This window comes from Balaenoptera musculus, chromosome 1, assembly GCF_009873245.2.
Source record: "Balaenoptera musculus isolate JJ_BM4_2016_0621 chromosome 1, mBalMus1.pri.v3, whole genome shotgun sequence".
NCBI classification, from domain to species: Eukaryota; Metazoa; Chordata; class Mammalia; order Artiodactyla; family Balaenopteridae; genus Balaenoptera; species Balaenoptera musculus.
In genome coordinates this window covers 183,843,808-183,868,012 of record NC_045785.1, presented here as the reverse complement: position 1 = coordinate 183,868,012, position 24,205 = coordinate 183,843,808, and the positions used below count along the sequence as shown (strand labels likewise).

The 24,205-nt window shown below is 52.8% G+C and overlaps 1 protein-coding gene across 7 annotated transcripts in view; it reads right to left on the bottom strand.

Moving 5' to 3' along the window:
- NAV1 (neuron navigator 1) overlaps positions 1 to 24,205 on the bottom strand; it is a 211,078-nt gene that overhangs the window by 168,406 nt on the left and 18,467 nt on the right. Inside the window, exon 1 of one of the 7 annotated variants that reach the window (XM_036850684.1) lies at positions 17,498 to 17,607. The exons of the other annotated variants lie outside the window; for them this stretch is intronic. The gene's annotated coding sequence lies outside the window, so the exon portion shown is untranslated. Of the gene's footprint in view, positions 1 to 17,497; positions 17,608 to 24,205 lie in introns of those variants that run through there. 7 annotated transcript variants of the gene reach the window in all.

The following is a 24,205-nucleotide window of genomic DNA, read 5'->3' as shown; positions in this document are numbered from 1 at the left end:
GAATCCTGCCGAGCCGCGCTCCGGAGTTAGGCCCACCTCCCGCCTGCCTTGCCCGCCCCCTTCCTCTGGGGGAACCCAGCGGCTCAGCCGTCCTCCCGGTGAAGGTGGGCTCGACGGAGGGTTCTGCTAGAGCCTGGTCTGACCCGGCCCCACCTCGGGCTACTGGTCCCGAGCTGTCCTCAGTTGGTCTGACCACAGACCCCTCCGCAACCCGCTCTGAAGGCTTCTTCCCACGGCCTCGCCAGACCCCGTGCAGCCTGGGCACGGCCTCGCCTTCCCATTCCGGCGGCGCCTCCTCCCTTCCTTTCCCCCGGGTCGTCCCAGGAGCCCCTACCTTCCAAGCTTGGGGGCATGAGGCACACGGCGCGGCAGAGAGGAGCCCCGCCGGCACAGTGCCGGGGTGACCGCCCGGGAGGGCCTTTTGAGCCGCCTGTGGGGCCGGGGTGTGTGGTCCCATCCCCGCAGACAGACCAGACCCCCCGGCTCCCGGCTCCCGGCCTCTCAGGATGCTCGTGCACTTGGTCTCTTCTCCCACCTGCTCCCGGGGTGGTCCCACTACAACGACCCGCGGGGCCAAAAGTGAGACTGAACACCCGCTCGCAATTCATCTCCATCCCGGGAGCCTCCGCTGGCCCCAGGCCCCTGCCTCTCCCGCAGCCGGGCTGGAGCAGAGGCAGGAAGGGCAGGGCCGGAGGGGGCGGCTGGGAGTCGGGGAGGAGCCTGCACTGGGGCCCCTGGGGTCCCCAGCCTGGCGGTGAGCGGAGACAGCACCCAGGCTCAGGCCACGCTGCCTGCCCACCCCCACCGGAGTGCCAGCAGAGGCCCTGTCACAGAGACTCACTAAAGACGGCAAGCACGGTGCACGCCCGGCACACAGAAGCCAGAAGAACTGCTGAGACAAGGAGGAGTCAGAAGAGAACGGGGCCAGCAGGTCCCCAGCACTTGGATAAGCTCTCGGTTCTGGATTTGGTTCTGCAAACCTCTGGCTCACCTGTGTCTAGGCAGTGCCCTGGGGCCTGACGAACTGGGGGAAAGCTGACTAGCGCCAAAGACGACAGTGGTCCAGGTTATGGAGCCTGGGGTCCCCGGGCTGGGGGAGAGCAGAGGTCTTAATTTAGGGGCCTGCAGCTGCCCCGCGGCTGCCCCCTCCAAGGGAGGGGAAGTTGTCTCCGGCCTGGAGCAGACTGAAGCTTGGGAACCAGCGTCGCCGCAACCTGCTGACAGGCATGGTGGGACTGATGGATGAGCTAGGCCTGCGCTGGAAACTGACTGCGGCTGGGAAAGGCGTCAGGCACCGAAGGCCTGCGAGAGCCAGGCGCGGCGGGGGTGATTGGACACCTCTTTCCCCGGCCCACGCTGAGCCGCTGAGCGCTTGGTCGCAGCCCCTACTCAGCCCCAGAGACCCAAATTTCCGCCTTCCGAGGGACCCACCGCTCGGGGCTTGGAGACGTATTTGTTGTGTTTGTCCACAGAGACCCCTGGTGATGGGGAGGAGGGTGAGGGGACATGGCCCCTAGCTGAGAACAGCAGCCTCTGAGAGTGACGGGGCCACCCACGGAACCCAGTTGCCACTGGACTCGCGCCTGGGCTGCAGGTGCTGCTCCGATGGGAGATAATGGCCCCGGGCCACCTGCCCCTCCAACAGCGAGCCTCCGTTTGGCCATCTGGGCCACAAGACCTGGCTCAAACCAACCTCACGTCCTGTGGACACAACCACTCGCCTCGTCCTGCCACTCTTCACGACTCAGCCTTTAGAGCACGATCCTAACACCGCCTCTTCCAGGAAGGCCCCCATCCTTCAATTCCTGATCCCCACTCACTGTCGACCCCTCACAGCCACTAAAGGGACAAGCGAGCGAGGCGTGGCCTGCAGAGCACCGGCCTGGTGGTCAGGGGACCCTGCTGTGTGCTCTAGGGAAGCCCTTGCCCACTGTTTCCTCTGCTTCCTCAGCAGCAAAGCAAGGAGCTGAGCCAGGCGCCCTCCAGACCCCACTCTAGGCCTGGCGGTGGTTTGCGCCTCCCTCCCCGTGTCCCCACCTTTGCAAAGTGACCGTAGGCTTTCTCAGGGCAAGGCCTGTGTGTCTCCCTCAAACTCTGATCCAGGGTTGTGTCGCCACTGCTGGTTCCACCGAGATTTGCTGACGGCGGATGTTGGGGGGGTGCGCGCGGAGCAGAGGGGGCTGAAGGCAGAGGAGGGGCGAGGCAGGCAGCGCTTGGAACAGTAAAGGCCCAAACCTAGAAAGCTGGCTTCCCACCGGGTGGGGCAGCTTCCCACACCTCCGGGCCCTCCCCCTCCCCCAGGGGGAGAGGAGGGGGGGCAGAGGGGGGAAGGAGCTCAGCCTGCATCTAAGGTGTCGCCAAGCCCTGCCTCATCTCACTCCAGATCGTGAGTGGCGTGTCGGTGAGGGAGGTGGACATCTGGGGCTCTGGGCCCGAGTAGGGGCTGCAGCCGGGAGCTCAGGGATGGCGCTGCCGTTCCAGTCTCCCCACCTCCTGACTCAGCTTTCTCACTCTCTCAGGCCTCGCATGGGGGTGGGGGGCGCTGAGAGGGAGGAGCAGGAAGGGGGATTCTCGGCCACAGGGGACGGCGCACCTGGGGTGGGCCCCGGGGTGAGGCTGTGGGTCTCCTACCCAGAGACCAGCGCTGAGGGCAGCAGCAGAGCTGCAGAGATTTGCATATATCTGCATACATTTGTATGTGCTTATTTCCCCAGTGCCAACCCGCTCCCCACGCCGCCCCCCCTTGATGCCAGGCCTGCTCAGCCCCTCCCCCAGGCGGGAGCAGCGGGGGCCCACCTAGCCATGACACTGAGAGGCTATGCAAACAGCCCTTTCCCTCCCTACCACCTGACAAAGAGGCCCTCGGGCACACTTCTCCTTATGGGACCAACCCGTCACTTGCTGCTAAGGGGTGACAACCACGCAGCAGCCTCGCTCCTCTGCCTCTTTGCTCCCAGGCGACCCCCTGGTGCATTGAGTGGAGGAGAAAATCCAGAGCGTAGAGCCAGAGAGAAGCCGTAGGGATCTTGGAATCCAACAGCCCGTCTTACAAGGCAGCAAAGGAGCGGGCTGGGTCCTCATTCTCAGGGCTGGGAACTCAGCCCCATCGTCCTCCTCAGAGCAAAGTACATTCTAGTGAGAAGAGAGGTGATGAAGAAAAAGACAGGAGGCAGGCTGGATGGTGCTGAGGTTGCAGAAAAAGGAAGCAGCAGAAGGGCACCAGGAGCGCCAGGTGGGGGTGACGTTGCTGCCGTGAAGACAGTCACCGCCGGCATCGTGGGTGAGCCAGTCACAGAGTCAGAGGTGCGGTCAGGCCCGGACTCCTAGCTCCGCCCAGGACCGCAGGACCGTCCAGCCTCACCCCTTCCTTCCCGGTGCCCGGCCACGTGCTCAGCTGAAAAGGTGGAGGGAGGCCTGGCTGACAAGCTGATGAGCCTGAGGCCCGGCCCAGCCCCGGCTCTGACCAGACGCTCTGCCCTGGCCCCCAGCTGCCCCCCAACCAAGCAGCAGTCCCCACCCCCCTGCACACCCTCCCCGCTGGGCTCGGGCACCTACCACCTGAGTCCAGAAAGGCAAGGCCGGGGTTGCCGGGGCCAGGAAGCAAGGGATCAACAGAAACTTTCTGAAGAGCTAGAAATGTTGTAAATCATGCTTGTGAAGGCGGTTAAAGGGCTGTATCCGTCTGTAAACGCTCGCTGGGTTTCATTTCCTGTAAACCGTCCTTCCATAAACCTGCACACATACTAAGTCAGGCAGGGCCTCACCCCTGGGGACATTTTAGGCTGGAACTAGAGGCCGCAGGTGCCTGGAGTCGCAGGCTGCTTGCATCCCTACCTGTCCTTTACTAGCGACACGGCCTTGGGCGCTACTAACCCGGCCTCGACTCTCACTTTCTGATCTGTGAAGTGGAGACGCTGACGTCCTCCTTATAGGGTGGCTTTAAGGAAGAAGCTGTACAACTTACACTTGGTGATGATCCCATAGCATGTGCTCCAGTAATAACAACAACAAGTGTTTTCTTCCTTGTTTTACATATATTAACTCATTTAACATCACAGCAACCCTACAAGGTACTAAATATTATTATCCTCATTTCCTAGATGTCTATTTCTCCTTTACTTCTCTGGAAAGCGGGAATTCTCAACCTGTCCCCGTCCAGTTCTCTTGGGTACGCACCAAGAAGTAGAATTGCTGGGTCAATTGGCGTCTCCATGTTTAAGTTTTTGAGAAATTGCCCAACTGTTCTCCAGAGCAACTGCACCATTTTACGTTCCCACCCGCAATGTGTGAGGGCGCCCATTTCCCCACATTCTTGTCAACCCTCGGTGTTTTCTGTCTTTTTGATGACAGCCATCCTAGGGGCTATGAGGTGACATCTCACTGTGGTTTTAATTTGCATTTCCCTGATGACTAATGATGTTGAGCATCTTTTCAAGTGCTTGTTGGCCATTTGTACGTCTTCTTGGGAGAAATGTCTATTTAAGTCTTTTGCCCATTTAAAAATTGTTATTTGTCTTTTTTATTGTTGAGTGCAAGAGTTCTTTATATATTCTGAGTACTGAACTCTCGTCAGATACACGATTCGCAAACCTTTTCCCCACTCTGTGGGCTATCTTTTCACTTTCTGGATAGTGTCCTTTGAAACACCAAAGTTTCACATTTTTTTTTTAAACTCTTTATTGGATTTGTTACAATATTGCTTCTGTGTTTTTATGTTTTTGGTGTTTTGGCCATGACGCACGTGGGATCTTAGCGCCCCGACCAGAGATCGAACCCGCACCCCCTGTATAGGAAGGTGAAGTCTTAACCACTGGACCTCCAGGGAAGTCCCCAAAGTTTTAAATTTTGATCAAATCCAATTTACGGATTTTTCCTTTGGTGCCTGTGAATAAAGAATTCTGTGGAGAATTTCTACGTTAATGCGGATGGATATTCCAAGAGGCAGATGGACTTGACTGCTTTTGCAAACTGTAGCTGACCACAGGGCCCCACCTGTGCGCCCCCCCTCACAGGACACACTCTGAGATGTGCGGCTCCCAGGCTCTCATGCTCCACAGAAAAGCCCTCGGCAAAAGATGAGGCACCACGAATCCAGAACCCTCAAACCTGGGGCATCCAGCCCAGGGTCCGACTTCGGGGAGCTGCTCAGAGCTTGAGAGACGGGGTGGGGGGTAAGAGCGGGGCCCCCGACGGCGGTCCCAGTGCGGAACCCGGTCAGGGAGCATCGTCTTATCTGCTGGGCTTGGCGGGGAAGGGCTGGGGAGGCGGGTGGGAGGAACTCAGTCAGCTGCTTCCAGAGGGAGGACTCTAGGCCTGCCTCTCACTCTTCTGAGCTCCTCAGTTTGCAGACGCAGGGGCTCTTCCCCCCACTCCCTCCCTCCTGGGACTCCAGGGTCTGGGCTCCCTGCCAGCCAGCCAAGAGCTTCCTGGACCCCCTCCAGCCCTGTCTGCTCCAGACTGTCCCCAGACCCCTCTCTCTGGATGACTCAGGAGCAGACTAGCCATCTGTGCAGAAGGTCCAGGATCAGGACCTTGGTGAAGCATCCGAGCTGTCCCAGCCTGTCAGCCGACCGATGGGTAAGCCCAGGCCAGCTTCTGCGGACTCAGAACATTCTAGAAACGGGCCCAGGAGGGGTCTCAGCGGGCGGCAGGGGGCTCTGCTGCCCACAAGCTCATCCCAGCCTGGAGCGGCTGCTGATTTAACAGCTGTGCTCCATCTCTGGGCTCAGTTTACCCGGATGGCAACAAGAGCCCGATGCCTGAAGATTATATAAACTCGTTTATTTTACTTTCAGGGTCTGCACACACATCTCAGGCCATCTCTCAGTCACGCTGGAGACCAGAGGGAGTGTGGTTCTTTCTCATTCATTCTTTCCTGGACATACCATGATTCCGGAGAAGTTAAGGGGTCCGAATTCAGACCCCTTTGTCTTAAGTGAGGTCACTTCTCCCTCTGCGTTCAGCCCCGTCTTGTAAGGAGTCATTTAGGCGGGCAGCCCTCTTAATACACGGGGTCATGGAAAGAGCAATGGCTCTGAAGCCTCATCAACGTGGATTTCAACCCAGAGTCCTCTGTGCACTGGATGTTTGGCCTTGGACAACTTATTCGATCTCTCTGAACCTTATTTCCTCACATTTAAAATGGGAAAAATGATACACGTGCAAGTCCTGGCACATGCTAGGGGTTCAGTAAATGCTAATTTCCTTCCTTCTCAAATTGTGTTGTATAGAAGAAATCATCGTGGGTAATGGGATTTCTCAGTTGGAAAGGATCTCGGAGGTTATCCAGTTGGATTCCCTAATTTTTCAGAGGAAGAAACTAGAGCACAGAGGGATTAAGCGACTTGCTGAAGGACACACTGAGACGTGGGGCTGCAAATCCTATTAAATTCAAGTCCCTTTGGGCAGTTCAAGGTCTCAGCCAGCAGATCCCCCCGCACGAGCAGCTCTGGTCATCAGGCCATGTACACGCTTCATCCAGAAGCACAGGGTCTTGACTGCGGGAAGGACTGTTTGTACACGACTGGGTAAGACCCGGGACGTACACAGTTACTCAAGGGAGCCGACAGCTCGAGCAGCTTCCCGGGCAGAAGGGCGGGGAGGAAAGGGTTCCCAGGGCTCAGAGAAAGTCACCTGTCTGCCCAAGGTCACCCAGCGAGGCTGTGACAGAGCCCTTCCCATCAGCCCCAGCTGCCTGCGGAGCTGGCTCTCCTAGGACCAGAGGGTCCCGACGACAGCAGGGAAGGGGTTAATGCCAACCTCCACTGGCCTCTGCAGGTGCTGCTCCTGAGAGAAAGCCCTCAGCAGAGTCTGCAGATGATACAGCAGGAGATAACGAGCTTTCTGTCTTAATTGCAGCCGAGGAACAGGCTGGGCTTGTTGGTGGCTTGGACAATTAACACAGCAGGGCACCGGGATGCTGGGTCCTGGCGGGGGCCTCGCCCCACCAGGCCCTCTCCAAGCGCGGGGACCAAGGCCATTGTCCCCACACGGGTGAGCTGGGTGCAGCGGGGGCCAGGCCAGGCAGAGAGGAGCCCCGGGACGCCCACGTGGGCTGGCCCCGCCCAGGCCTCGGCGGGGGAGATGCTGAGGTAGGTGGCACACAGGCTCCAAAGGCTGGGCAGACGGGGAGCAACCAGCACTGGAGCTTGACATCAGGAGTGGGTGTGAGTTTGAACTTCACGAGGGGAGCGGCTGCGTCTGGGGTCGGGTCCAGCTTGTTGAAGGTGTCGAGGGCTAGGCCCCGGGTCACCAGGCCGGGTGGACATGGGCCTCGGCTCCTTCCCCGAGGTCACCGATGCTCTCCTTGGCTCCTTCCAGAGCACACTTCCCCTCGGGTCATCAAGCCCTCAGAGGCCCCAGGTGCTGCGGAGGACTCTCTTCTTGAGGCCCCTGGGCCCCGGGCCCTGCTCTCTGCCCCTGCTTACCCCACGCTCTTCCCTGTGTGTGGCGGGGGACGGCCGAGCCCTGCAGGGGCCTAGCCCGGGGTCCTAAGCTCCGGCTCCTGGCTGAGTCCTGCCAGCGCAGCCCTGGCACCGGGGTCCTCTCTCCCTCCCTCTCTACCTCAGGAGGCAGCTCTGGCAGCACTTGGGTGGCCCCGGCCCCTGCCCGACTGGCCCTCTGGTTCCACAGGCGCCTGGTCCTCCGGCCGGCAGTGGAAGCCACTTCCTCCTCTGTTTATCCCTCACGGAGCGGGCTCCCCGCGTGATGCTTTCCTCTTAGAAACGTGGAAGGTGGTCCTGGTGAGACTGATCCAACCTCGCCAGGGCCCTGCTCTGACCTTCCCCGTCCTCCTCCGAAACGTGGTGGCAACGCTCTGGATCTTCTTTTTCAAGTCTCAAAGCCTCCATGATTTTCACTCCCAGCTCCACGTGACGATCCCAACCCCATCCCTCTCTCCGGCTTTAACGTCTCTGCTGAGACACGTCTGCCGTCCTCACTGGGCAGTTCAGACTCTCCAAACCCAGCGCGTCCACAGCCGGACCCGTCCCCTTCCCTCTCGTCCCCTCTCAAAGCCTGATCCCCTTCTCTCAGCTGGGGCTCCCCTCCTCCCGCCTCCGTTCCACCCTGCAAATCTTGTCTCCTAAATACCCCTCGAGGTCACCCCTGCGGTCCACCTCCACCAGCGCTGTCCACGCCCAGCCCTCGCTTGAACCCTAACAGAACCCCGCTTGCTGGCCTCGGTACTTCCTGTGTCATCCCTTCCAGGATGACTGGCCAGGAATACAAATCCGACCGTATCATTTCATGCTTAAACCTTCAGGTTAGCACAGCACACAGTGCGCTCTGTGGTCCCGTCCCCACTCCCTCCCTCCCTCCCTCCCTCCCTCCACCAGCTTCCTGGGTTTCCTCACAGCCCTCCCTTCCAGCCAAGCCCCAGCCTCTGCAAACAGCCTGCAGTGAGCTCTCTGAACCCTGGTGCTGTCTGATGCCTCTAAACCTTTGTACCTGCTGTGTCCCCCGCTGGAATGCCCTTTCCTACCGCGTCCAGCCACAAGGCTGCTTATCTTTCACAGTCCAGCTCAAGTATGACGGCCTCTAAGAAGCCAGCCCTGCCCCCACCCCACCTCCTTCCAGCCCCCAGCACACGGCCTCTAGTCTCCCACCAAAATACTTAGACTGCACTGTTTGATCTATTTGTTTGCACATCTGTCTCCTCTCCTTTGAGCTCTTTGAAAGCAAAGAATTAATTTCATTTGTCTCTGCATCCCCAAAGGTTGGCATAGCCAGGTGTTCAAAAATAATTCTGGGAAGATGTGGAGTACTTCTCCCTATTAACCAATGAAGTACAACTAAAAACCCTGGACATCATACATAAAACAAACACAAGAGGACCCTAAAAGGTGGAGAGAAAAAGGCAGATTGGAAGGGAACCTCCCGAGGTTCTCATGGTGGTGAGGTCCCTGGGTTTTCTTTTTGCCTCATGCATCCCAGACTTGGAGCTGAAGAAGACAGTAACTCAGAGACGCCAACGGGCACAAACCAAAAACAGCCCCAACAAAAGCCTGCTCTCTCCAGCCAAGGGACCAGGAAAGAGGGAGCCTAGCAAGATAGAAAACTTGTGGGCAGTAACTGCTCCACTCCAGCCAATAGCACAGTTCAGCCACCTCCACCCACGCCAGCAAAGGCTGAGTGGGGGGCAGAGGTCACCCTCCCTCCCCAGGCTGAAGCTGCAGTGAGACCCCTGACAGGGTGGTGTCAGAATGGGCCAAGTTGGAGCAGGACCACCCCCCCCCTCGCCACCTGCTGGTAGTGAGGCCACGACCCCCAGTTCATTGTCTGTGGAGACCAAGTGAGGAGCTTGGATGCCCACCCCCAGCCAGGGGTAATGAGGAGCAGAGAACAGAAGATATAAAGAAGAACCAAATGGAAAATGTTAAACTGAAAAATAGAAGAGTTGAAATATAAATCTCAGTGGATGGAATCAACAGCAGAACGGAAGAGACAGAACAAAGAATCCGTGAGCTGGAAGACAGAACAATAGAAACTACCCAGGATGAACAGCAGAAAGAACAGCTCAAGTATGATGAAAAAAATAAGCATACCCTTAGGGACCAAAAGACCTAATTCACGTCCTCAAAGTCCTAGTAAGAGAGGGGAAGGGGAACGGAGCCGACAAAGTACTCTAAGACAGGGGTCCACAACCCCCAGTAAAGGTCCGTGGCCTGTTAGGAACTGGGCCGCACAGCAGGAGGTGAGCAGCAAGTGAGCAAAGCTTCATCTGCCGCTCCCCATTGCTTGCATTACCACCTGAACCATCCCCCCAACACTGGTCTGTAGAAAAATTGTCTTCCATGAAACCGGTCCCTGGTGCCAAAAAGGCTGGGGACCACTGCTCTAAGAAATAATGGCAGAAAATGTCCCAAAGTTGGTAAGAGACATAAACCTACTGATCCAAAAAGCTTAGCAAAAGACAAACAGGATAAACCTAAAGAAATTCACAAGACACATCACAATTACACTTCTGCAAACTAAAGACAGAAAAAAAAAATCTTGAAAGCAGCCAGCAAAACAGGAAACCTTATCTACAGGGGAAAAAACAATTGAAATGACAATGGATTTCTCATCAGAAACCGTGGAGGCCAGAAGGAAGTGGCACAATATTTTTCAAGTACTAACAGAAAAGAACTATCAACCCAGAACCCAGTAAAAATATCCTTCAGGAATGAAGGGAAAATCAAGAACATTCTCAGATGAAGGGAAGCCAGGAGCATTTGTTGCCAGAAGAAAAGAATGGCTAAAAGAAGTTCTCTAAACAGAAAGGATATGAAAGGGAAGAAACCTTGGAATATCAGGAAGGAAGAAAAAACCCATTAAGTAAAAATATGGGTAAATGCAATGAGGCTTCCTTCTCTTGAGTTTTCTAAATTATGTTTGATGTTTGAAGCAAAACTTATAACACAGTCTGATGTCCTAAATGTATATAAAGGAAATACGACAATTATGTTATAAACAGGGGAAGGTAAAGGGATATAAAAAGAAGTAAAGTTTCTATACTTCCCTCAAATTGGTAATACGAAAACACCAGGAGGCAGTGATAACGTATGTATATGTAATTTAATACCTGTAGCAACCACTAAAAAAGCTACGCAAAGATAAGCGTAAGACTTATTGTGGGGACTTCCCTGGTGGCGCAGCGGATAAGACTCCGCACTCCCAATGCAGGGGGCCCAGGTTTGAACCCTGGTCAGGGAACTAGATCCCACATGCATGCCACAACTAAGAGTTCACATGCCACAACTAAGAGTTCACATGCCACAACTAAGGAGCTGGTGAGCCACAACTAAGGAGCCCACACAACCAAATGAATAAATAAATAAATAGATAAGTATTTAAAGAAAAGGACTGAATGTGAAAGACTGAAAGTTTAAAAAAAAATAAAGACATTGTGGTGGTCATTTTGCAATATACACAAATATTGAATCATTATGTTGTACACCTGAAACTAATATTATATGTCAATTATATCTCAAATAAAAAACTACAGATAAATTAAAATGGAATTCTAAAAAATGTTCAAGTAACCCACAGGAAGGCAGGAAAAACAAAATAGAGGCATAAAAAACAGAGAGAACAAGCAAAAAACAAAAAATAAAATGGCAGACTTAATCTCTAACACATCAATAATTACATAATTGTAAACAGTCTGAACATATTAATTAAAAGACACAGATTGGTTGAATGGATTAAAAAACACAATGCAACAATATGGTGTCTATAAGAAACTAACTTCAAATATAACAATATAGGCAGGTTGAAAGTAAAAGAATTATGTAAAATTAATCAAAGAAAAGCAGGAATGAGTATATTGATATCAAATAAAGTAGACTTCAGAGCAGAGAAGATTACTAGACACTGAAAGAGATATTATAATATAATGATAAAAGGATCAATCTACCAAGAAGACAGCAATCCAAACTGTGTATGTACCAAACAACAGAGCTGCAAAATATGTAAGGCAAAAACTGATAGAACTGAAAGAAGAAATAGACAAATCCACAATTACAGCTTGATTTTCAACATTCCTCTCTCAACAATTGGTAGAACAACTAGACAGAAAACCAACAAGCATAGAACTCAACAACATCACTAACTAATAGGATCTAGTCAGCATTTATAGACACTTCATCTAATAACAGCAGAATACACAGTATTTTCAAGTGTTTTTGGAACACGTACTGTAGACCATATTCTGAGTCATAAAGCAAACATCAACAAATTTCAAAGAGTAGAATCTTTGTAGGGTGTGTTCTCTGGTCACAGTGAAATCAAACTAGAAATCAGTAATAGAAAGATAACAGAAAACTCTACAAAAACCAGAGTAAACAACACACTTCTAAATAATCTAAGAGTCAAGAAGGAACTCAAGGAAAATGAAAAAATAAATTGAACTAAATAAAAAATGAAAATACAACATATCAAAATTGTGGAACACAGCTAAAGCAGTGCTGAGAGGAAAATATATAGCATTATGTGTACATTAGAAAAGAGAAAAAGCCTCAAGTCAATCATCTAAGTTCTCATCTCAAGATCCTGTAAAAAGGAGAGAAAAATAAACCCAAAGCAAGCAGAAGGGAGGAAATAGTGAAGATAAGAACAGAAATCAATGAAATTGAAAACAGAAAAACAATAAAGAAAATCAATGAAACAAAGAGCTAATTCTTTGAAAAGATCAATAAAATTGACAAACCTCTAACAACGTTAACAAAGAAAAATAGAGAGACTACATAAATTATGAATATCAGTAATGAAACAGAGTATATCACTACAGACTCTGCAAACATCAGAAGGATAATAAGGGAATAATAATAACAAATCTACGCAATTTGACAACTCAAGTCACAAATAAATTTGACAATTTAGACAAAATGGCTGAATTACTCGAAAAACACAAACTACCATAACTCATCCAATATGAAATAGATAATTTTAATAACCATTTAATTATTCAGGAAGCTGAATTCAAAATTTAAAAACTCCCCAAAAAGAAATCTCCAGATGGTTCCACTGGAGAATTCTGCAAATATTTAAAGAAGAAGTAACACCAATTTTACATAATTTTTTCCAGAAAATAGAAGAGGAGACACTTCCCTCTTTTTGAAACTTTTATGAAATGAATTACTCCGGTACCAAAACCAAAGAGAGTACCAAAAAAACCCCACTGTGGCCCAATATCCCTCATGAATATAAACATGAAAATCCTTACTAAAATATTAGCAAATAGAATTCAGCAATATATAGAAAGAATTATACATTGTGATCAGATGGGGTTTATTGCAGGGATGCAAGGCTGGCTCAGGATTCAAAAATCAATCAATGTCATCCAGTATTTTAACAAGATAGCAGAAAAATCATGTGGTCCTATCAATCAATGCAGAAAGAACATCTGACAACAATCAATGCCCATTTATGATTTTTTTAAAAACTCTCAGAAAAACAGGAATAGAGGAGAACTTCCTCAACCTGATAATCTACACGAGTCCTACAGCTAACATACTCAATGCTTTACCCCTAAGACTGGAAATAAGGCAAAGATGTCCACTCCCAACACTCCTATTTAACACAGTGCTGGGAGTTCCAGCCAATGCAGTAAGGCAAGATAAAGTAATTAGAGCCATGAGATCAGAAAGGAAGAAACAAAATTATTCCAATTTTCAGATGACATGATTGTGAAGAAAATCCCAAGGAATCTACAAGAAAAACTCCTAGAACTAATAAGTGAGTTCAGCAGGGTCACCAGATACAAGATAAACATGGAAAAATCAATTGCATTTTTATAGACTAACAATAAACACATAGAAACCAATATTTATAATACTATTTGCATTGTTAAAAAAGATATGACACCACAATCACAGGCAACAAAAGTAAAAATAGACAAACTGGACTACTTCAAAATTTAAAACTTCTGTGCATCAAAGGACACAACCAACAGAGTGGAAAGGCAACCTATGGGATGGGAGAAAATATTTAAAAATTATATATCTGACAAGGAATACCTAGAATATATATAGAACTCCTAAGATTCAACAACAACAAAAAATTTAAAAATGGGCAAAGGACTTGAATAGACATTTCTCCAAAGAAAATATAAAAATGGCCAAGAAGCATATGAAAAGATATTCAAAATCACTAATCATTAGGGATATGCATAATGAGATACAACCTTACATCCACTAGGACAGCTACTATAAAAAAAGAAAACACAGAAAATAACTAGTGTTGGCAAGGATGTGGAGAAATTGGAACAGAACACTTGTGCACTGTTGCTGGGAATGTAAAATGGTGTAGCCGTGATGGAAAACAGCATAGCAGGTCCTTTAAACATAGAATTACCATATGATCCAGCAATTCCACTTCTGGAAATATAACCAAAGAATTGAAAACAGTCTTGAAGAGATATTTGTACACCATGTTCACAGCAGCATTGTTCACAATAGCTGGGATGTGGCAGCAACCTAAGTGTCCATCAATGGCTGAATCGATAAACAAAATGTGGTATATATACATACAATGGAATATTATTTGGCCTTAAAAAGTAAGGAAATTTGAACACATGCTACCACATGGATGAACCATGAAGACATTATGCTAAGTGAAATAAGCCAGTCACAAAAAGACAAATACTGTGTGATTCCATTTCTGTGAGGTCCCTAGGGTCAAATTCATAGAGACAGAAAGAGGAAGGGTGGCTGGCAGGGCCTGGGGGGAGCGGGAAATGGAGAGTTGTTGCTTAATGGAGTTTCACTTTTATAAGATGAAAGAGTTCTGGAGATTCCCGGCACAGCAGTGTAACTGCACTTAGCACAGCTGAACTGTACACATAAAAATGGTCAAGATAGTCAATTTTGTTATGTGTAATTTTTTTAAAAATTAATTAATTAATTAATTTTTTGGGCTATGTTGGGTCTTCGTTTCTGTGCGAGGGCTCTCTCCAGTTGCGGCGAGCGGGGGCCACTCTTCATCGCGGTGCGCAGGCCTCTCACTATCGCGGCGTCTCTTGTTGCGGAGCACAGGCTCCAGACGCGCAGGCTCAGCAGTTGTGGCTCACGGGCCTAGTTGCTCCGCGGCATGTGGGATCTTCCCAGACCAGGGCTCGAACCTGTGTCCCCTGCATTGGCAGGAGGATTCTCAACCACTGCCCCACCAGGGAAGCCCCTGTTATGTGTATTTTACCACTAGTTTTAAAAAAAGAAATGCTTAGGTGCAAATCTAATAACACATGTACAGGTTTTGTAGGCTGACAACTACACAATGCTGATAAAGAAATCAAAGATGATCTAAATAAATGGAAAGACATATCATGTTCAGAAATTTCAAGATTCAACATAGGAAGGATGTCAGTTACTCCCAAACTGATATACAGGTTTGACACAATTGCTATCAAAATCCCAGCAGGAATTTTTGTAGATATAAATGTTGTTATAAAATGTATATGGAAACACAAGGGAACTAGAATAGCGAAAACAATTTTGAGAAAGAAGAATAAAGTAGGAAGAATCAGTCTACCCAATTTTGATAATTACTCTATAGCAACAATAATCAAGGCTGTGTGTTATTGGCAGAGGGGTAGACACAGAGATCAATGATGAACAGAAGAAGGAAGTCACAAATAGACACACAAATATGACCAGCTGATTTCTGACGAAGGTGCAAAGCAATTCAATGGGAGAAAGATAACTTTTTCAACAAATGATGCTGGAGCAACTGGACATCCATAGGCAAAGAAATGAACCTCAAAAAGAAGAAAAAACAAAAAAAAGAAGGAAAAAAGAGATGAACCTCAACCTATGTTTCACACCTTACACACCCTTACACAAAAGTCAATTTCAGGGCTTCCCTGGTGGCGCAGTGGTTGGGAGTCTGCCTGCCAATGCAGGGGACACGGGTTCGAGCCCTGGTCTGGGAGGATCCCACATGCCGCGGAGCAAACTGGGCCCGTGAGCCACAGTTACTGAGCCTGCGCGTCTGGAGCCTGTGCTCCGCAACGAGAGAGGCCGCGACAGTGAGAGGCCCGCGCACCGCGATGAAGAGTGGCCCCCGCTTGCCACAACTGGAGAAAGCCCTCGCACAGAAACGAAGACCCAACACAGCCAAAAATAAATAAATAAATAAATAAATAAAGAAGCTTTCAAATAAATAAATAAATAAATAAAAAGTCAATTTCAAATGGATCATGGGCTTAAATGTTTAACATAGAACTACAAAACTTCTAGGAAACAGGGAAACATCTTTGGGATCTAGCCCTAGGCAGAGAGTTCTTAGACTTGATAACAAAAGCACAATCCATAAAAGGAAAAGCAGAAAAAAATGGACTTCGTCAAAAATTGAAAACTTTTGGGGCTTCCCTGGTGGTGCAGTGGTTGAGAGTCTGCCTGCCAACGCAGAGGACACGGGTTCGAGCCCTGGTCTGGGAGGATCCCACATGCCGCGGAGCAGCTGGGCCCGTGAGCCACAACTACTGAGCCTGCGTGTCTGGAGCTTGTGCTCCGCAACAAGACAGGCCACGATAGTGAGGGGCACGCGCACCGCGATGAAGAGTGGCCCCCGCTTGCCGCAACTAGAGAAAGCCCTCGCACAGAAACGAAGACCCAACACAGCCATAAATAAATAAATAAATTAATTAATTAAAAAAAAAATTTGAAAACCTTTGCTCGGCAAAAGACGCTGTTAAGAGGATGAAAAGACAAGCTATGGAGTAGGAGAGAATACTTTCCAATTACACATCCAGCAAAGGACTAGTAGTACGTTGAATACATAAATAACTCTCAAGACTCAATAGTCAAAAAACAAACAATTCAATTAGGAAATGGGCAAAAGATGTGAAGAGACATTTCACCAAAGAAGATACACAGACAGTTAAGTAAATACATGAAAAGAAACTCAGTATCCTTAGTCATCAGGGAAATGCAAATTAAAGCCACAGTGAGGTATCACCACACGGACATTGGACAGCTAAAATGTAAAAACAGTGACAACACCAAGTGCTGAGGGGGATGCAGAGAAACTGGACCATTCGTATGCTGCTGGTGGGAATGTAAAATGGTGCAGCCACTTTGGAAAACAGTTGGGCAGTTTTCTTAAAAAACTAAACATGTGACCAACACAGCTTTCCTTAGGTCCCTGGCACGATTCTACATACTTTTCATATAAGAGCTCATCTAACCACCTCAAGAACCTGGGAGATGCCACCATTGTCCTCATTTTACAGATGAAGAAACAAAGTCCCAGAGAGGTTAAACGGCTTGCCCAAGGTTACACAGCTCGGAAGAGCAGACACCAGAACTTGAACCCAGAAATCTGGCCCTAGAGTCCACTCTCAGAGCGGCTGTGCTGTCGGGGTCTCTCTTAGAATTTCCTGGACAGAGCTGCTGTGGGTTGGGCTGGACCAGCCGTCTAGAGACCGGGTGGGCCTGAGGGCTGGCTCGGGGCGGCTGGGGGGCTATGGACGGGTCTTCCCTCGCCCCACCGGGCAGAGTGGGCAGGGGCAGACCCCACCACGCACAGCTGCCTTCTGGGAAGGGTAGGCTCTTGAAGTCAGTGGAGGCCATGCAAAGCCACAAAACTGCCTGGGCCAGCGGCTGGCGGCCCTACTGCTGAGCTGGTCTAGGCTTCCTCGTGGCCACACCCAGGGCAACCACGTCTGGGGCCAACCGCAGGGGAAGGCAGGCCGGCCTGGAGCAGAAGACAGTGTGGGCATTTCTCTATCATTATGGAGGGTCCTGACTGCAAGACAGCAAGGGGGGCTGTGTGTGTGAGATGGGGGGTAACAAAAGCTCTGTGTGAGGGACGGTGCCAGGAAAAGCCGGTCCAGAGGAGGGCAGGGCAGGGGCTGCACACGGCTGTGCCCGGGGTCACGTGGCCCCTCTTCCAAGATTTGCTTTTGTTCCCTCCCTCCCTCTTTCATTCCTTCTCCTTGAGAGAGTTTAAATATGGCAGGGGTGCATGCACATGTGTACACACACACACACGCACGCACGCACACACACACACATACCCTCATCAGGAAACAAACAAAAAGTTCTCTGGGGTCAGCAGCCGTATTCTGGGCCAGCTCCCTGCGGTCTGCCTTGGCTGGATGTCCTCTGAATCAGTCAGGGTGTCTGGCCGAGTTGGTAAATTCCTCAGGGACAGGCCCTGTGCACGTGTAATTCAATCTGAGCAGGACCAACACAAATAAACACTACGTCAGGGCTTTAAACAAAGTTTGATTATTTACTTTTGAGGGGAGGGCCCATCCGTGTTGGAGGCTCCCATGATGACGGCGGTTTCAGGTGGCCTGGCCTGGGTGCTGGGCTCACAGAGCCTGGCCCGGGTCCCATGGGAAAAGCCCGGATGGGATGGGGAGTGGCAAGAGCTGGACAGCTGGGAGGGGACACCCAGAAGGACACAGCTGGACGCCATGCCTGAGGGCATCTACTGGGGCAAAGAGCATCTCGTCCCGGAAAAACTAACCCTGCATGTCTTCCTGCACAGTTAGAGAGGGCCCTGCAAGGCCTCCTCTGCACCAGTGAGGACTTATTGGAAGTAGGTCAGACAGGCATTAAAGTCCTCATTTCACTGACGGCAGCCGAGGCCTCAGGGTGGAAGAGGAACTCGCACCTGGGTCTCTGGACTCCAGTCCCGAGCTTGTCCTGGCCCACGACGCTCTCAGGAGCTAAGGGTACAGCTTGGGACCTACCTGCAGTTCTGCAGGCTGGAGAGGGTTTGGTTGCCACAGAACCGCCACGCGGCACCTTGCACGCCTCAGCCTGGAGGTGTTCCAATATCCCTGCTCCCCCAGTGTCCTCACCGTCCCATCACGAACCCCCGACTTTTCTACTGCATCTCTGATCACACTCCCATCCACACACACGTGAATAAAACACTCCGTTGTAAAGGCCTTTGCTCCGAAGGGGCTCAGTGAACGTGAGCTGCGTGGACAGTCAGAGGAAGGTGCAAGGATGACGGGATGAATGCACGAACGCGCCCCAGGACGCACGCGGCACCGCAGATGGTCCCCTGCTGCCGATGGCTGGACCGGGACGTCGTCGGCACCCCGGGTGCTGGGCCCGCTCAGACTGCTTGCAGCCTTCCCCCTGTGATAAATGATCCTGCAGAGAACATTCTTGCTGCTAGATCTTTGTACACATTGATGATCATTTACTTAGGATAAATTCCTATGTAATCCCCCTTTAATAGTGGGATAAACAAAACCATATTAGGAAGGGAAATTTACTGCAGAAGAAAAATAAAACTATAATAAGCGATTCTCGGCAAAACAGAAGGCTGGCCAGGCCCCCTGTTCTTGACTGTGGATAATCTAGGGGCCCCTGTAGTTGCAGTGTTGGGCTCCCATAGCCAGAGACCCAGGGTCCTCACCCCGGGCCCCCCTTCGCCCGGGCCTGGCCCCTCGGCTGTGCTGCAAAGGCGGGCAAGTCAGCCCACCCCCCGCAGAAGCCCAGAAGTTGCTCAGTAGATGCAGACACTGTCTGCAGGCAGGTGAGCCAGGACGGCGCAGGGAAGGGAGGGAGCTGCCACTTATTCGTCGGCACCTACAACGCGCCAGGCTCTGTGCTCGGAGCCCCGCCTGCACGACCTCATCCCCATCTCATGTCGTTCTCACAGCAACCCCACCACCGCCTCGGCGTCACTGGTGAGGACCAGGCTCCGGGAGGTGGCCCGACGCCCCCCGTCACACTGCGGGCGTGGGAGGTTCCGGCCTGGCCAAGCCCGGAGCCCAGTGCCGCAAGCCCGCGTGGCTCGGAGTGTGCTGACGGCACGCACACTGTCACCAGGCCACGGTCACCAGGCCTGGCAGGGACGGAGCAGCCCGAGGCACCTCCACCCTGGCGGGGGCGGGGTGCACGTAGACAGCGGAAATGGGTGCCGAGATGCCGTGAAGCTCAGGAAACTCGAGGCTCGGTTGCCTTAGCAACGGGCAACCAGGGTCAGCGGCAGAGCAGAGGCAGCTGCAGGGCTGGTGCTGGAAAATAGGCCACGCTGTCCGGCCCGGGTTCCAGGGACCGGAAGTCCCGGAGGCCACGCGCTCCCACACCTGAGCTCCCGGGAGCAGGCCTGCGCTCAGGGGCGGGAAGGGCCACCGCCACCCGGGTCTCAGCACTCAGCCAGCCTGGGGACACCCTCCAGCAGAAGCCAGGCGGTGAACAGGGTGGAAAAGCCCTGTGTCCCACCCCCTGGGCACCAGGCAAATGTCCCACAGCCGCTCTGAAGACTCACCTCCCGTCTCCTCTAAGGACAGACTCCGGAGGGTGTGCGCCCGGCTGCAGGGCCCCGTCCCACCAGCCGACCTGTGCCTCCTGAGACCTGCAGGCCAGATAAGGACGGGGTGTGTGGCCAGACGCCCCCGGAACTGGAGGGGACCGGATTCAGGGCTGTCTTGCCAAGCCCTCCTGACCCTGGCAGCTGCTCGCTCTTGGGATTTGCTGCCCTGCAAGGGAGGGAGGGGTGGCCCTGGGCACGGCCTGCACGTGAGCCACAGGCTCCTACTAGGGACGGAACCTGCTCTAATTTTTTGTTTGGTGTTTTCCAGGTCAGCTTAATCAGGACACAAGAGAGGCCAGGGGCTTCCACCAGGATGGCTGCGGTGCCACTATCATAATAAACACATCCTAGTAAACGATATAAACAGTAAATTATAAATCGTAATGAATAAAACAGATACCGTATTTTAGGGTTAGAATATCTTCACATGTATTACCTCACTGGGGTCTCACAATAATCCTGTGAGCCAGGCAGGCAGGCATGTGATAGGTTTCCCTTTATTTCGCAGGTAAACTGCAGATGAGAAGTAAACTGACTTGTGGGCCACCTGTGGTCGGAAGCCTCCAGGGCCTGGTTCTTTGCCCTCCGCCAGGGTCTCGGAGGGTGTCCAGCTGAGCTAAGGGAGCACTCTGACGGGAAGGCTGGAAGGACTTCCTAATGCACCCTGAGGGGGGCCCCCCGCCCCCGGGAACAGCACCCCTTTCTTCGTGCTGCCCCACAAGCTCCCAGCATCACTGCACCTTCCCTAGATGATTTTTTCCACCAGAATCATTCCATCAGGCCTTTCTCGAGCTTAAGGCCACAGTCCCCTTCCTGCAACTACTCCCCTGCCCCACTTGCCCCAATTTAGGTATGAACTCCGGGTCTGTGGGAAGAATCCAACTGACCTCGGTTTGTGGCAGATTTGTGATGTTTATATTCTTCAACAATGCCTTGTGTCAATCACTTAGATTGTGTGAGTTCAAGCCAGGCCTAAAATAGCAAAAGAACGAAAATACACCTGAAGGACCAGAGACGTCCCAACATGTAAAAAAGCTCAGGTCGGGTCCATGGAAAGCTGTGGTTTTTATTTTGTTTCTTTAACTTTTCTGTTTATTTTTGATTAACTTTTTGGAAACCACCTTCAAATTAGAGAAACGTTCCAAGTTTTAGTACAAAGAACATTCCCCCCTCCCCGAACCATTTGAGAGTACACTGCTGACTTTAGGTCATCACCCCAGATTACGGTAGTGTTTACTTCCTAGAGTCCGTACCTTCTATGTCACCACCACCCAACCTTCACGGTCAGAACATTAACACTAATGCATTGTCGCTGAATCCTTGTATTCTTTTCAAGCTCTGCCACTGTCTACAGGGTCCTTTGTAGTAAAGAGACCCCGTTCAGGCCCACGGACTGTATTCAGCCCTCCTGCCTCTTCCTAGGTAATTGTTTACACGCAGACACACCCCTGGCAATCTAGAACGCCTCACACGGTGTCAGATCACAGAGGGTTAGTTTCAACAACCCCGGAAGTGAAGAGAAGGTCCGGGGCCCATGACACCCTCTGAGTGTCCCCGGGGCTGAGTCAAGTGCTTCGAGATCCCTGGAGTCCTTTGCTTCAAGAACAGAAGGTGATGTTAGTTCTGGACATCAAAATCCTTCACAAATCCAAGCCCCCTTGGGGCCGGCCCCAGCATCAGAGGGGTTCTCACTGTGGCTGTGACGTCCCGCACCGTTGCCCTGGGCACCAGGAGGTGGCAGGCAGACTCCCGCTGGAACAAAGCCCATGGCGGCCCACCCAACGTCAGCCCCAAGCCTGGGTCATTTGAGCATCTCTGGCCAGGGCTGGCTGTCCACCTCGGACAAGCCTCCAGCCAGCTCAGCCCTGTCCCCAGGGCTGCTGACAGGGCCCAACAGAGGTCCTGGGGGTGGGGGTGAGGGAATGGCCGGGTTTGCCCAGTGCAGGGAGGAAACACGCTTCTCCCGGGTGTCCTGCTAACAGGAAGCAGCTGGGAGGAGGGGAGCGGAGGGGGACCCACCCTACACAGCCAGCCAGCCCCAGGGCCCTGCCTCCCCAGGGCCTAGAAGGCACCCCCCAGAAAATTGTGTGTGCACACAAGGCACATCTGGACTTTCAGCCCAGGTAGACGCTGGGGAAGGGGGGTCAATGAGCAGCCTGAGGCTCAGAGCCCCTGCAATGGAGCCCCTCTCTGAGCACACACCCTGGGACAGGCTCCGTGCACACGGGGGTCGCTCGCATTCTCTTGCTGAATCCAGACGACTTCATGGAGTGACTGTCATTAACATTCCCACTTTACAGGTGAGGAAACTGAGGCCCGAGGAGGCAAAACCACACGCCTAACGGCCACAGTGATTGTCGAACCACGTCTGCCCAGCCCATCACGCAGGCAGCATGTCTGGGTCTGTGTGTGCAGGCAGCACGGAGGTCCTCGCAGGAACTGCACGGGGCCCAGATGGGGCCGGACGTGCCAACGCCCGAAACTCAGAAGGGACAGATACAGCGTTGATCAGACGGGGATCAGGGCCGCAGCCTTAGGGGGCGGTGGAGGTGGGAGTGGGTGCTGACGCCGTGTTAACAAGTAGGCTTTGGAGCGTTCCGGGAAGTACAGATTCAGGCGCCAGGACTCTGGGACGGGCAGCCCAGATCTTCCCAGGGGACCTGCCAACTGGGGACAAGAAGAGCTGTCCCTGGAACACGGCCACCGCACGAGGGGTTCGCTCTGGGCTGGGGCCAGCCCCTCCCCACGCCGGAGGGGCGGGGGAAGCCCCTAGCTGCTGCGCCCCCCCCCGACCCCGCTACACTCCAGCCCGCCCCGTCTCCCTGCTCTCCGGGGGCCCGCCACGCCTCCTCTGATGGCCGGGGCAGCCTCCGGCCCAGGACCCCGGGGGTCAGAGCGCCTGTCGGGGTCTGATGGAGGACGACGGTGGGACACAGCTGACCGCAGAGCCAGCGGGAGCGCTCGGGGAGGCTCCGTCTCCCTGTCTGACCCTCGTGTGGGTCTGCACCGTGTAGAGAAGGGCATTCCAGAAGTGCGGCCAGGGACCGTGGGCACGCCCAGGTGCGGACGTGGCTGGGGAAGTAGGTGTGTGTGGACTGGGGGGAGGCACCGGCCACGTTGGCTTTGAAGGGAGGCCCCAGGGAGCTGTAGGTCCCGCTCCCTGGGCCTCAGACGGCCCGGGGCACATATACACACAGCTGTCTATACACACAGTGATCCCGGCTGCACCTCTCTGAGCCGCGTGGCAGCAGAGCCGGGGTGGGGGGGCAGAGCCCAGCATCTGCCCAGCCCTGCGCCACCTGGCAGCCCCCTCTGAGCACAGACACGCCTCGAGTCTGGGGACGGCCTCACCAGAGAGCCCAGCAGAGACAGCCACCTGCACGCACAGAAGCTGCTTCCCCACGAGCAGGGTGGGGTGTTTGTTAGCCCCCTGCAGCCAACTGCTTTCCCCCGTGTCCGCAGGAAGGGCAGGGTGTGGGGAGGGCGTGACACTGATTTCCAAACTCCACCTGGTTCAAGATCGTAATCAGAGGCCCGCGAAGAGCAGCTGGTCATCTCTCTTGTCTTCCGGAGGCTGGGGGTAGGGGTGGTCTATTCCAAAACACCGACTAACGAAGCCAGCACCCTATGGTTTGGGATCACAGACCGTCGAGCGCATTATGGAACACCCATAGGAAAGAACGTTCAAAAGGATGTGTACGGAGCTTTGCCTGATATGGAAAATGCCTGAGAAAACACAAAACCGTAGGCAGGGAGTGACACTGACCGTGAGAGAGGAGCCTGCCTGAAAAGACAGGCCAGCAGGGAGTTAACCTGTCGCTTCTGGAGGGGGTGACGGCTGTTCTATTGCCCCATCGTGAGCTCCATCAATCAGCAAAAAAATAATTGTTAAAACTTAGGGGGGAAAGGAACCCTGGCAGGGAGTCTGTGGTGCGACACTGTTGATTCCCAAGGGAAGAGGGGGCTTGCGTGTGCCCGTGGCGGGCTGGGGAGAAAGCCCCGTGAGGGCCAGGACAGCCACGCCGGGAGATGCGGACACCTCTCCAGCCAGGAGCACAGCTTAAGTACCGGGGCGGGGGAGGGAGTGAGCCCTGAGCAGTGTCCCCGGGCCCCGAGGGGCCGGGGGAGCAACAGTGGGGCGCTGGGGAGTGCGGTGGGCTTCCTGGAGGCCACAGGCCTGGCGCGGGCCTCCAACGTGAACTGGGGTGAGGATGGGCTGCCGGGTGCTTGCTCCGGGGGCGAGGGGAGGACTCCTGGGGAACAGAGTGAAGCTGTCAGATTGTGTGTGTGTTGGGGGTGGGGAGGGGTCCGGATGTGGTGGGAGGGCCCAGAGCCGGCGGGGCGGGGGGTGGGGGGTGTGGGGGCACAGGGCATCTGAGAGAAGGACCGGACAGGAGGCGGCTGCATTTCAAGTTGGTCTTTTAGAGAAAAGCCTGAGAGG